We start from the raw sequence: 12,712 nt of genomic DNA, 5'->3' as shown, positions 1-12,712 counted from the left end.
CTGCCGGTGGGGGCCCTCCTCCACTCCTTCCCGAGGGGGGTTCCCCTTCAAGGCCTTCCTCCTGAGGGGACCCGCCCTCTACCTGGCCTGCCTCCTGAGGGGACCCGCCCTCTACCTGGCCTTCCTCCTGAGGGGGTCCGCCCTCTACCTGGCCTTCCTCCTGAGGGTACCCGCCCTCTACCTGGCCTTCCTCCTGAGGGGACCCGCCCTCTACCTGGCCTTCCTCCTGTGGGGACCCGCCCTCTACCTGGCCTTCCTCCTGAGGGGACCCGCCCTCTACCTGGCCTGCCTCCTGAGGGGACCCGCCCTCTACCTCGCCTTCGCCGGCCTCCTGAAGGGTTCCGCCTTCACCGCTGCCGGCCTTCTGAGGGGGTTCTTTGCCACTGCAGGCCTCCTGAGGGACTGAGCCCTCATCGTCCTTGCCGCCGGCCTCCTGAAGGGTTCCGCCTTCACTCTGCCTCTGCTTGCCCCCCAGGCCGTCCGCCTGAGGCTCCCTGCCATGCCCTGGGGCAGTTTTCTGGCCGCCCGCCTGACGTCCCTCGGCTCTGCCCCAGTGCATTTATTTTTTTTTGATTCCCCCCTCCTGGCGCCCCTCCACCCACCCGTTTTGGGTTTGACTTTCTTTGTTTTTTTTTGCTTGTCATGGGTCGCCTGGGAGTCGACCCTTAAGGGGGGGGTACTGTCAGGGTGTGTGTGTTTCCCTGTGTTTCCCTCCTGTGTTGATTACTGTTCCCTCCCCTAATGTGTCAGCTGTTCCTCGTTGTGTTTGTTATTTAAGCCCTTGTCTTTCCTTTGTTCCTTGTGCTGTCATTGTGGTTGTCTGTGGTTGCTTGTGGTTTGCTGTGGTTAGTTATAGTTTGTTCGTCCTGCGTGCTCTCTGTGGCTACCTGTGTTCCCTTACTCCCTGCTCCTTGCTCCTTGCCTTAGCCTTTTGGCAGAAATAAAGTGTTGTTTCCTTTACCCGTCTGCATCTGGGTCCTACCTGCCTGCCTGCACCCTCAACCTTAACAGTTATATCTACCACTCTGGGTCCGTCCTAATATGTACCGAAAACTTTTACAATGTCTTTAACAAAATATTTAAAGATCTTCATGCTATTATGCACAGATAGTATAACAATATATTAGTCAGTCATTTGTATTAGGTTAAACAAGGATTTGATAAAAAAAAATTATTTAAGGACCACCCACAATTAGTGTGGCCCATCCACAACTGGAATCCTGGCGCCTTGCCTGTGCTGTACGATTGGCATTGGGAATTGATTAAATTATTTTCGACTTTATAAAAAATAATATTAAATACATAGCAATGAATTGTGTTTGAAAACATAACTAAAGCATAACATGAGTTATGTTTTAACTAGATCAGCCATAAGCATTTCAACGCCCTCTGCTCGGGGATGACATAGGCCTATATCAAACACGTCATTACGCCCACATTTCAAATTCTATTGTATGATTTTATAAGAATAACCAATACAAAGCATACATGTGCCACAGTCTTTATTCATTTTAGTGACAACATGGATCATGTATATCTGACAATATTCATAGTATGCATAGGCATAGCTTAGTTGAGAAGATTAAAGGTATTATGGGGGCTCAGTTGCTTCATAGTGAAACATTAAATGTATTATGGGGCTCAGCTTAGTGGGAACAGTAAATGTAGTATGGGGGCCTCAGCTTAGTGGGACATTAAATGTATTACGGGGGCTCATCTTAATGGAACAAATAAATGTATTATTGGGCAACGCTTAGTGGAACATTAAATGCATTAGGATCCGAATCTGCGAACATTAAATGTATTAGGGGGGCTCAGCTTCGTGAGGAAATTAAATGTGTAATGGGGGCTCAGCTTAGTGGAACATTAAATGTATTATGGGGATCAGCCTTGTGGCTACATTAAATATATTATACGGGCTCAGCTTAGTGGAACATTAAAGGTGCCATGGCATGAAAATCTCCCTTTATGAGGTTTTCTAACATAAATATGAGTTCCCCTAGTTCCCCTAGAGTTCCCCTATGGTCCCCCAGTGGCTAAATCTTGCGTTCGGTGTAAAACGAGCACTAGGTGTTCTGCTCGCCTTTGAAAAAGACGGAGGCTCTTGCTGATTTGGAATGTGGTTTCTTATGTCGTCACACTGCAGTAAGCTCCTCCCCTTACTCTGCCTGGCCCGCCCAGAGACTTGGCCCGCCAATGAGACACGACCGTGCGAGCGCCACATGTGTGTGTGTGTGTGTGAATACACACACTGTTAAGGCAGATATATGCTCTGTTTTAGACGTAACGCGTAAGCACGTAAGATACATAACCCCCCCTTGCGCGGTAAAATATCCCCCCTTACGTGCTTAAGTGTGTCGCCCAAAATTCCTGACTATGCGACTAAAACACTACGGCCCTACGCAGCTCGCAAAGACTGTGATTGGCCAGCTTACCACATCCTTTCAGGAGTCTCACATTTCCGGTTTTACAGCAACCTTAACATCGTTCAGAAGCTGTGTTCGAAATCGTTCCCTATACACTCGTTCCCTATTCCCTATATAGTGTACATGATTTAGTGCACTATATAGGGAATAGGGAACGAGAATTCGGACACTACGCTGAACATTTCTAAACGTCATTTGCGTCAGTAAATGCGCCGGGTATTTGTGTGACGCAGACAGATGCGCCCACATCATGTAAACATACCAGGCACTCACGAGGAAAGCTGGAGGTTGTATTGATGTTGAATGTTACATTTCCTTGTTTAAGTATTTTTTTTATTAATTTTGAATGTTAAATATTCTATGTTAAATCCCAAATAAATTGTTGACATTTCTAAACGAAAACCTGTAGACTCCATCATTAAATGTATTTGTTTTCGCGGTTATTCAGCTTCTTCTTCTCCTCCGGAAAAACACGACCGCATTGCATTGTGGTATACGGGAGTAACATGTAGGGAACATCGTATGTACCCTATTTTAAGTCCACTATATAGTGCCCTATATAGTGGACCACTGAGAATTCGAACACCCTACAAAATGGCGTGCACCCTATTTAGTGCACTACATCCATGATAGGGAACGATTTCGAACACAGCTTCAGTGTGGAAAAAGACCGCTAACCTAAACTTAGCTACTGCTACTCTCGTCGAAAATACTGGAAGTGCATAAATATAAACAAGCCAGCGATTTCCACTTCCACGCCCACAGATTTGTTCGTTGCTCCCCCTACTGTTCTGGCGGAGAATCCCCTTGCAACACGCGCAATCCTTAAGGAACCTTAAAGGAACCGTAAATCAAAACTTGTCTAAAACAAGTCCCTTGTGTAAATTACGTGCTTACGTCTCTGCGTCTAAAACGACCCTAAATCTGCCTTTACGCAAGTGTTTCTTGTCGGTTCTTTGACGTCTCTTGTATTTCCACAACAAGACTGTAGTGGGGGTTATCTCAGCCATGGTTGAGAAGGAATTGGGGGAAAGGAACTTTGGCTTTGACTCCCTGAAGTACATGAACTGCAACATGTCGCCGGTTGCCTCCAGGCACCACCGCTGCGAAGCACCACCGCCCGGCAGCGGGCAGCCGGCAGCAGGCGGCGCGCGGTTCAGTCTACTTCAGATTGATATGAAGTGGAAGAACCAGAGACGTCGCAGAACCCGACGAAGTCGTTTGTGATTCATAATATCGTCTGGAGGCGCACACAGCTTTTGGCCGTGATAATATGTATTATATGATATAGATATCTATGTATTATATGATATTATTTGGATATAGAGCTCCAGGACTGTAACGCAAGTGATGTACACTTCCTTGTTATTTGGATAACCGTTCTGCTTTTGGTGTTATGGCCAGTGTTGGGAACGTTACTTTAAAAAAGTAATTAGTTATAGTTACTCACTACTTGTTCCAAAAAGTGTTAGTAAGTGAATTACTCTATAATAAAAGTAACTAGTTACCAGGGAAAGTAACTATTTGCGTTACTGTAAAAAAAAAGAAAAGAATTTGGCTTTTTCTGAGCAGTTTCCACTTGGCCTGAATGTGTTAAATGGTTTAACTTCCCATTCAATGCCCTGATAGGCTTCCGAGGCCCCGTCCACACTAACCCGGGTATATCTACAAACGCATCAATATTTAGCTGTTTAGTCCTTCCGTCCACACTAAACTGAGAATTCCGACGCTGAAAACGATGCTTTACGAAAACGATCGCTGAGGTGGATAAATGTGAAAACGCTGGGTTCGCGTTGTAGTGTGGACAGGGTTTGTTTTAAGCCATAGAATATAATTGCTCTGCCCTGCAACACATTATAAGCTACACATGTTTGTTAAATGAGAAATATGGTCTACAAACATTATACCAACATTGCAACAGGCAAGTTTATCCAAACATCACACTAACAAGAACACAATAAGAACAGTAACTAATAAAAAGACTTGTCCGTTGTCACACCATCAAGGTCCAACTGTAGAGATCAAGAAAGGAAGAGGCATGAGGAGGAGTACAACAGAACACGGCTCTCAAGGAGATTGTTTACTGATGTAAACTAAATTGATTCAGTCTTAAAATGATGATTCTAATCCAGGTTTCTATTTCAGGAGAAAGAAATGGCTCATAATCGTTACTAAAAAAAAAGCTTTATCATCGGCACTGTCACGCCAAATTTGTACCGGGTGCCAAATTTGTACCGGGCACGTCATCAGCTGTCCGTTGCCAGGCAACGGACAGCTGATTACGGAAGGGTTGTCCGTTGCCGGGCAGGTTTCAAAAAACATTCGCGCTCATGTTGCCAAAGACGGAATAACATAATGCAGTTAACGGATCGCTAGATAACACTTTTTTTTACTTTATATTTGTATTGTATTTAATTGTTTAATCCAATTTAGCCAGTAAACTGAGTGTTTAAAGCGGGTTTCAAAAAACATTCGCGCTCATGTTGCCAAAGACGAAATAACATAATACAGAAAACGGATCGCTAGATAACACTTGTTTTTACTTTATATTTCTATTGTATTTAATTGTTTAATCAAATTTAGCATGTAAACTGAGGTCAAGGACGATTAGTAACGATTATGAGCCATTTCTCCTGAAATAGAAACCTGGATTAGAATCATAATTTTAAGACTGAATCAATTTAGTTTACATCAGTAAACAATCTCCTAGAGAGCAGTGTTCTGTTGTACTCCTCCCCATGCCTCTTCCTTTTTTGATCTCTACAGTCGGACCTTGATGCTGTGACATCGGACAAGTCTTCTTCCTCTGTCCTTTTTCCCTGCCTCTGTTCAGTATGTTCAGTGTTGTTAAATAATTTCTCTTTTTTTTTTTATTAGTTACTGTTCTTATTGTGTTCTTGTTAGTGTGATGTTTGAATAAACTTGCCTGTTGCAATGTTGGTATAATGTTGGTATAATTACTGTTATACAACTGTTACTGTTTCAATGTGACCCAGACCATATTTCTCATTAAACAAACATGTGTAGCTTATAATGTGTTGCAGGGCAGAGCAATTGTAGATGTGGTGACAAGTGGTGCAGATGGTTTTCCCTCTGTGCAAGGTCATTAGCCCAAGTCCTACAAAAAAATAACGACTGTAATAGCAGATGTTGAAGTTGTTAAATCGTTAACTAACAATTTGCATGGAACAATCGGTTCAGGTAAGTTAAGTGCTTGAGTCTCGACACTTTAGAGAATGTCTAGCGCCTGTTGAAGATTAACCGAGATATAAAACCCTTAGACTAATTCAAGAGAGAGAGAGTAAAATAAATCGAGGGGTCCGGAGCAAGTATTGACAAAAGACTTTATCGTGAAGAAAGACAACAACGATAACAGCCGAGTAGGTCTTAAGAGTCACTGCTGGACCACGGATTCCAGCTTCTCTTTATACACACATACATACAACAATTCCTTTGTTCTAATGGAGGTTTCCGCCCACATCAATCTTTGTCTTACCACATTTTCAAGGCTGAAGGCTGAGGTCAACATGGCTTAACCCCGTAGCTTCCTGCTCATATCATGTGTCCCACCATCCCACTTCTGACCCCAGGCTTGGTATTGTGTGTATTCTACCATTAAGATATAAGGCCTAATAATAATCATAGTTTACCATAGAATATACTCATTAAATTCTACCACACACCTCCCCTTTTTTGTCTGATATGATCACAACAAAAACATAACAGTCGTTAACTTTAGGTCATATTTTGCAATACATTTGATCATCGTTAAAAACCTTTAAGCATGTTCAGGGATCTCAACCTGGATACGGCAAAAAAGATCTATCAAATGTCTAACTAGAATTCACACATAACATAGTATTTTCAGCATGCATTGAAAATTAGCATTTCAGAATATATGACATAAAAATATGAAACTCAAAAAATGACATTTCAAAAAAATAAGTAAATAATAGAAATTAAAAAATAAGATTGTCAACAAGCATGCATAGATTTGGATAGCTCTGATTATCGTCATGTAGCGGTATACTATATAAACGTGGGGGGTTTGGGCATCGGGGTTGCTGCTCCTGTTCGCAGCCACCACGCCCTGGAACCCATTAGTCCAATGTCCATTTGTTCACACTGTCTGCAATGGTTGTGGTCCACATGGAGAGGTCACCAGTAAGAAAATAAGACCTCCTTCTGATGTCCGATTCTCACATTCCCGTCTCCTCTCTAGTTTCACTCCAATCTATCTCCCCATAGAGCATTCTCTCCCAGTCACCCGACTCCTCTATGCAAGTCACCATGAGGGCCATCTCCTTAGAAAGCCTGATCATGGCCTGCATTTTCCTTTAACTCCTTTATTAAACGTTTTAGGTTGTTCATCGCAAGTGTGAATGATCCATCTGGGGCAGTATTATTTGGAATGAAGGTACAACACATTTCACCTATAAGCACACAAACTCCCCCCTTTTCTGCTAAAAGCCAATCTAAAGCCTGTCTGTTCTACAAGAGTCTCTTCAAGAGACATTGATGTCGATGTTAAGATCCTTGTCGCCATAGTTTCTGAATTTGCCATTGATATTGCGGTTGCCAGTGTTTCTATATTATCCTCTTTAGACATTATCATTGTGGTCACCTCTACTTTTGCTAGTAATGTTGTTAATTTTATTTGATCACTCATGACTGTTGTTATTTCTCTAATTGGAGTTACGTTAGTGGTTGCTAGTATTGTGGTTGCCTCTCCAATAGAAGTTACATTTGTGATTGCTAATATTGTTGTATCCTCTCTAATAGAAGGTATATTAGTGACTGAAGGTTGTGCTAAATCCCTGATATCAGAAGTTTCATTAGTCTTACTTGCATCTAGAGTTGAATTTAATCTCTTAATGGTTACCAATGAATTTATCCCATTATCTCTTACCAGAGGTTGATCTACTTTATCGGTGGCTGTGGTTACATTTACTTTGTCATTATCTGAAGATTTTAGTGGATTGCTTTGATCAATCTCAACGACCTTACCCGGTTGATTTTTGATTACACAAGGGTCTTCTGCTTCTAATGTAAAATTGAACGTTCTGTCTGACACTGCTTTAAGAAGTATATATTCTCTCATATTTAATTAATACTTTCTGTTATAATCCCATGTTTTTCCTGACGTTACTGTTAAACACCATTTCATTGGTTTAGGTTTGATATGTACTTCACACCGATTTTTCCTATGCGCATGTTCATAATTCTGGCAGAAGGTTAATGCACATAAGGGTTGGTTATCCGACATAACAGTAAACACAAATTCATTGACTTGGTTCTGCGGTGGTACCTGAGCATATAAGACTATTTTCCCTTTCTTGTTAACTAGTCCTGAATGAGTTGGGGCCGGATTGTCCTGTGTTCCTCTCTGGCTTCCTTCAGTACCAGCCCCTGATTCCTGGCTCTTCCAGGTCTGTGTTGTCCTTGTGCCAGCGGAATCTGGCACAACCCGTAAAGGATCAGGAACAGGCTCCCCGTTTTCAGCATCATCATGTTGCTGTATCTCTTGGCTCGACTGGATCTGGTCCTGGGGCAGCTCGTCAGCCCCAGGTGTGTCTGCGTCTGGCTCCTCCTCCTCACGCTAATCCCTGGATTTGGGTTGAGCGGCTTTTGTGCAATGGTTGAGATGATACCACGTGGCACTTCCTTCCACTTGGATGGCTGTTGGTGTTGCGTTGGTGACTTTGTATGGTCCTTCTCTCTTGGGCTCGTTCCACTTTTTCCTGAACACCCTGAGGTACACTTGGTCACCTGGCTCCACCCCCCAAGGTGGTTCCTCCTCCAACTCTGGAACTCTGTCTTTCTTTCGCTGGAATTACAAACTTATGTACAGCAGTTAGTTGTTCTATATAGCGTCTTAATTCAGTTTCCAATTGTTCTAATAGAGGTCCTTTGTGAGGCCCTCGAATGACAGGTGAAGGCATGGGTCGACCCTTAAGCATTTCATGCGGGGTTAGATGCGTCGTTCTGTTAGTTTTCATGCGATAACTCATTAGTGTCAGTCGTAGTGCATTAGTCCTTTAATTTAGTACTCTAATTTAATTTTGTTAATCTTTGTCCCATTCCTCTCTCCACCATACCTTGTGGTTTGAGGAATGTAGACACAAACTAGTCTTTATTTGACATGCAGATGTTAAATCACTTGTTTGAGTGTTTTCTGAATAAACGCTGCCCTATCGCCTGAGCTAATTTGTGACGGAATTCCAAACCTCGGCATGACTGCCAAGGTTTGCTTCTACCCATCTGTTGAACACTGTTTTTTCAAATATTTCACACTCATTTAGCTGGATGTCAATCATTGTTTGCAAGTATGGTGAAGAAAAACCTTGTTTTCAATTTTTTTTAATACCTCCCCCCTTGCGCAATGGTCAAAACCATGCGCATTAAATGATAAGCAAATGACGCCGTTGGTGCAACCAACGTCGAAACGTCTAACCTTAAGCATCAGCAAACTGAAACCAATCTTTTGGGAAGGGAAATCGAAACCAGTCCAAATCCAAAGCCCAATATGGGTGGGTTTACCATCAGCCGCCTGAAACCTCGCTGTTCCAAAGTCATGCACTAAACCGAAAAAACGTACACGCGTTAGTGGGCTTCTATACCACAAAGGTAAAATAAAAAAATAAAAATAAAACGCGACATGCCCCGTTCCAAGACCACCTCTGCTGCCAGAGCTGACATATCTGACTCCTGTTCCCCCTCCACCTTTCATCAGCCGGCTCTTCCTATGATGGTTGCAGTTCGTCACTTCATGATCAAGTGAGCCAGTGCTCACAGTGACTCTGCCAAGTAATCGTGACTGTGCCTGTTTTAGGTTGTCCCGGGCTTCAAGGTGGGATCTTACCCGTCGTTGGCTAACCAGCCTTCCATACTGGCTTATTGCAGGATGCCGTACCTGGGATACGATCAATCCCCACCTATATGGTGGTATAGATCGCAAAGTGGAGGGACGGAGACAGAGTCTTCAGCCACATCTGCCCTTTGCAGCCATGTGTGTGCGTAATGGATACACAGGGCAACTATAAAACAAAAGGTAATTTATCAGAGTTAAAGTTATTAAAGTGTTGCAGCAGCAGTAGTGGCATTTGAAAGGTAAACCCACTACTTCCGAATCCAATTTGACAACATAGCATGTATGACTCCTTCCCAGCAGATGTGGCGTCAATCCACCTATTGTCTTTAACTAGGGAGATGTGAAAGAAAACAGAAATCACAATATTAAAACTTGCATTTTCAAAATTGGGCGACTCACTTCTGTCTTAATCGTTACTCAAAATCACAATTCTCTACATAATCCTATCCGATTGCCCTTCACTATCTATTTAAATTGGACGACCTAATCAAACCTTTTATTCTACCTATTGCTTGCATTTAGTGTTTTCCACATTTTGATTCGCTACTATACCAAACCCTCTATGTTGTTCTTAACTAGTTTATTCAACACTGAATTGAACTGTATCTGAAGTATGCTTGTGTATCCCCTTGTGTATCCCGCTTGTGTATCACCTTGTGTACTCCATCTCTCGGAGTAGGAGAGGATTCTCCCCTACTTCGGCGGTCCTGACGCACACACGAGAACAGGCTCACACACACATCCTTTCTTATTTTATTTTACTTTATTTTAAATGACATTTGTCATTGTGGATAACCTCAATTAGAAATTTGGATAACGTTTTATCGTACTTATTTGGTCTAAGTTTAAGTATTGCCGATTGTTTTTTCGAAATTATAAGATCACTTTTAATAAATTATCTATTACTTATCATAATCTCTAAGGAAATATTTTATTTGTGTTGTTATCTTGGCACCTAGACCTCGTCAGGTCCAAGCACCAAAATAACATCCACCTATCCACGCAGAGTCCATGGGTTGGGTCAGCTCCTCTTTTGATGAGTCACTTTACCCTGGCGCCATTGAACCCATTGACTCCTCTGGAGTGTGGTGTGCAGACAATTTTTAACGCTAATTGCTCATGTTTTGGAGTCAAGATAATTATTCCTAAATCCTGTAATCAACATGTAACTTGCTCAAGGACACATCAACACTCAGCTAGGAGGAGATGGGGATCGAACTAGCAACCTTTCGGTTACAAGACACCCTCTACTTCCTGAGCTATACCGACCCCCAGCCTCCTCTCCGCTGATTTATTACGTCTGGGTCGGTCCGCAGCCGCCCTTTTTGCTTTCTTTACATTCCTCCCCCTTCTCCAATCACCTTCTCCCTCTGATCCAACCTGTTGTCTCACCAGTGCTCTGTGTACCAAGATGTAATGATCTATACCACATGGCGCTTCGACGCGATGGAGAGTCTCCAAGAACCACAGAATCACCAATCCCAGTGGTGGTTCTACGTTTTTTCTAAAACAGTGGACATAGGTTACATTCAGGGACCAATTACAGAGTACATCCAAGCACACAAATAATCTATTCAGTACAATGCGAATACAGTCTCTCTCTTACTCTCTCTCTTACTCACTCACTCACTCACTCACTCACTCACATATACAACTTAAAATAAGAATTCTCAGATTGTCATCCTTGGAGCTGTCATAGGTATTGACTGCGTGTGTTCCGAGAATCCTAAAGTTTTGGTAAATTTTCCTGCCATGGGGAGGTGAGAGGCATATTTTGAACCTACGCAAGTGTAAGTGGCTCCAGTGTCAGCCATCATTGGCGTGCCTCTATCATTTATCAGAACCTGCAGTATTGGTTCCTCATCAGCTTGTTTTATGATTGCTACAAGCTGACCCTCCCCCTGTGGATTCCCTTGGCACCCCTAGTATCCCTGTCCCATAAAAGGGACCTGCCTGGTAGCTACCTCCTTGTTCCTGCCTTCCCTGATAGCCGTTACCCTGTCCTTGCTGTGGTGGATAAGGGTTAGCTAAACAATTCCTCCTAATATGTCCTTCCATGTTGCACCCATAGCATATTAAAGGACCTATGCGTTGTCCTTGGGATCCTTGTTGTTGATTGTTTCTATACTGACCTTGGGGCCCCTTATTCTGATTCTGCCTATTCCCATTTGTTGGGTTCCCAGTATTATGTAGGTGTATCTGAATGGTGTAACTGAATGGTGTGGGTGACCATTGGCTCTGAGGCTGTTGTACTGGGGGAGAGAATGCCTGTTGAGGAGGTTGGGTTTGTGGTGCGCCCTGCTGGACGGCTTGCAATATTGTTTCAACCGGCTCTGAAACAACCGCCTGTTTTTTCTTCTCTTTTTCTCTTCTTGTGAGTTCTTCCAACTGAAGCTGAGATAGCTTCCTCTGCACCTCTTTGCTTTGTTCCTGTATTTTGTGTTTATTTTGCCGATATTTCTCCACTGCATGAACCACATGGACGCAGAAGTCTCTATGAGATTTATTTGTAACCAGTCCAACCACATCATCTAGCTTAACTTTGATTGGGCTAGGTAGAATCTCTATCACAGAGTATCTGAACATGACCGAAAACACAGGATGGATCTCAGGATCCTCATTCGTCTCCAAGCGCCATCTGTCCACTTGGGCCTGCAGGTAGGATGCAGGATTCTCTGTGTCGTTGATAGGGAGGCCTCTCATATTTTTATGATCGATATGGGCCGGGAACTCCCTTCTGAGTGTGGTCCACATCGCCACTCTGTAGCGATCAAGCGTAGTCCCGTCATACCAGGGCTGTAGTGGTCAAATTAGAGGTGGGTAAACTATGAATTTTGTGATCAGACCGACCTCGACACAACGCAATGCAACGCAAAGTGTTGCGACTCTTTAAGGCTAGCCTGGCTATATTCCATTATGTTATCAATTAAAGTCATATTAAATCAATCAATGACAGTCAATGAATGTGTTTGTAGTTTATTCAAGTTATTCAAATTTCAACGGTAAAGAAAAGTATGTGTAGATTAAGAACTATCTCTCTATGGCATGTGTGTATGCGTGTGTATTAGTATGCATGCTTTTCACAGTAGTGCCCAGAGGGCCTCCTTGTCCTCCACGTCAGGTCCTGCCTTGCAGGGGCGTGTTCTGGGGTTCATGGCTGACCTGTGCTTCACCAGCCAGGACTTCACATACGTGTTGGATTGAACTTTGTGAGTGGTGGGCCATTCAGTTGAATAAACATCAAGGACGACACTGTGACCAAGTGCAGACTGCATCTCAGGGGGCACACTATGGTGTTCATTAAGCTGAACCCCCTCTCACACTCAGCAGTGCTAACTGGAATGAAATGGTCGATATTCAGGAGTGGTGCAAGGTTTTCTGGAATGATTGAGTTATCCTTAAAATCCCTATAGCC

General features: G+C 43.1%; 1 long non-coding RNA gene across 1 annotated transcript in view; it reads left to right on the top strand.

The window, feature by feature from the left end:
* The window catches only part of LOC132455137 (uncharacterized), a 278,945-nt gene extending 266,654 nt beyond the window's left edge, over positions 1-12,291 (top strand). Inside the window, exon 2 of the long non-coding RNA XR_009525094.1 lies at positions 12,092-12,291. This is a non-coding gene — a long non-coding RNA (uncharacterized LOC132455137). The remainder of the gene's footprint in view (positions 1-12,091) is intronic.
* Positions 12,292-12,712: the final 421 nt, after the last annotated feature.

The sequence above is a fragment of the Gadus macrocephalus genome, chromosome 4 (genome assembly GCF_031168955.1).
Source record: "Gadus macrocephalus chromosome 4, ASM3116895v1".
NCBI lineage: Eukaryota > Metazoa > Chordata > Actinopteri > Gadiformes > Gadidae > Gadus > Gadus macrocephalus.
Note: the sequence above shows the minus strand (reverse complement) of the source record. Positions and strands in the feature narration are given on the sequence as shown.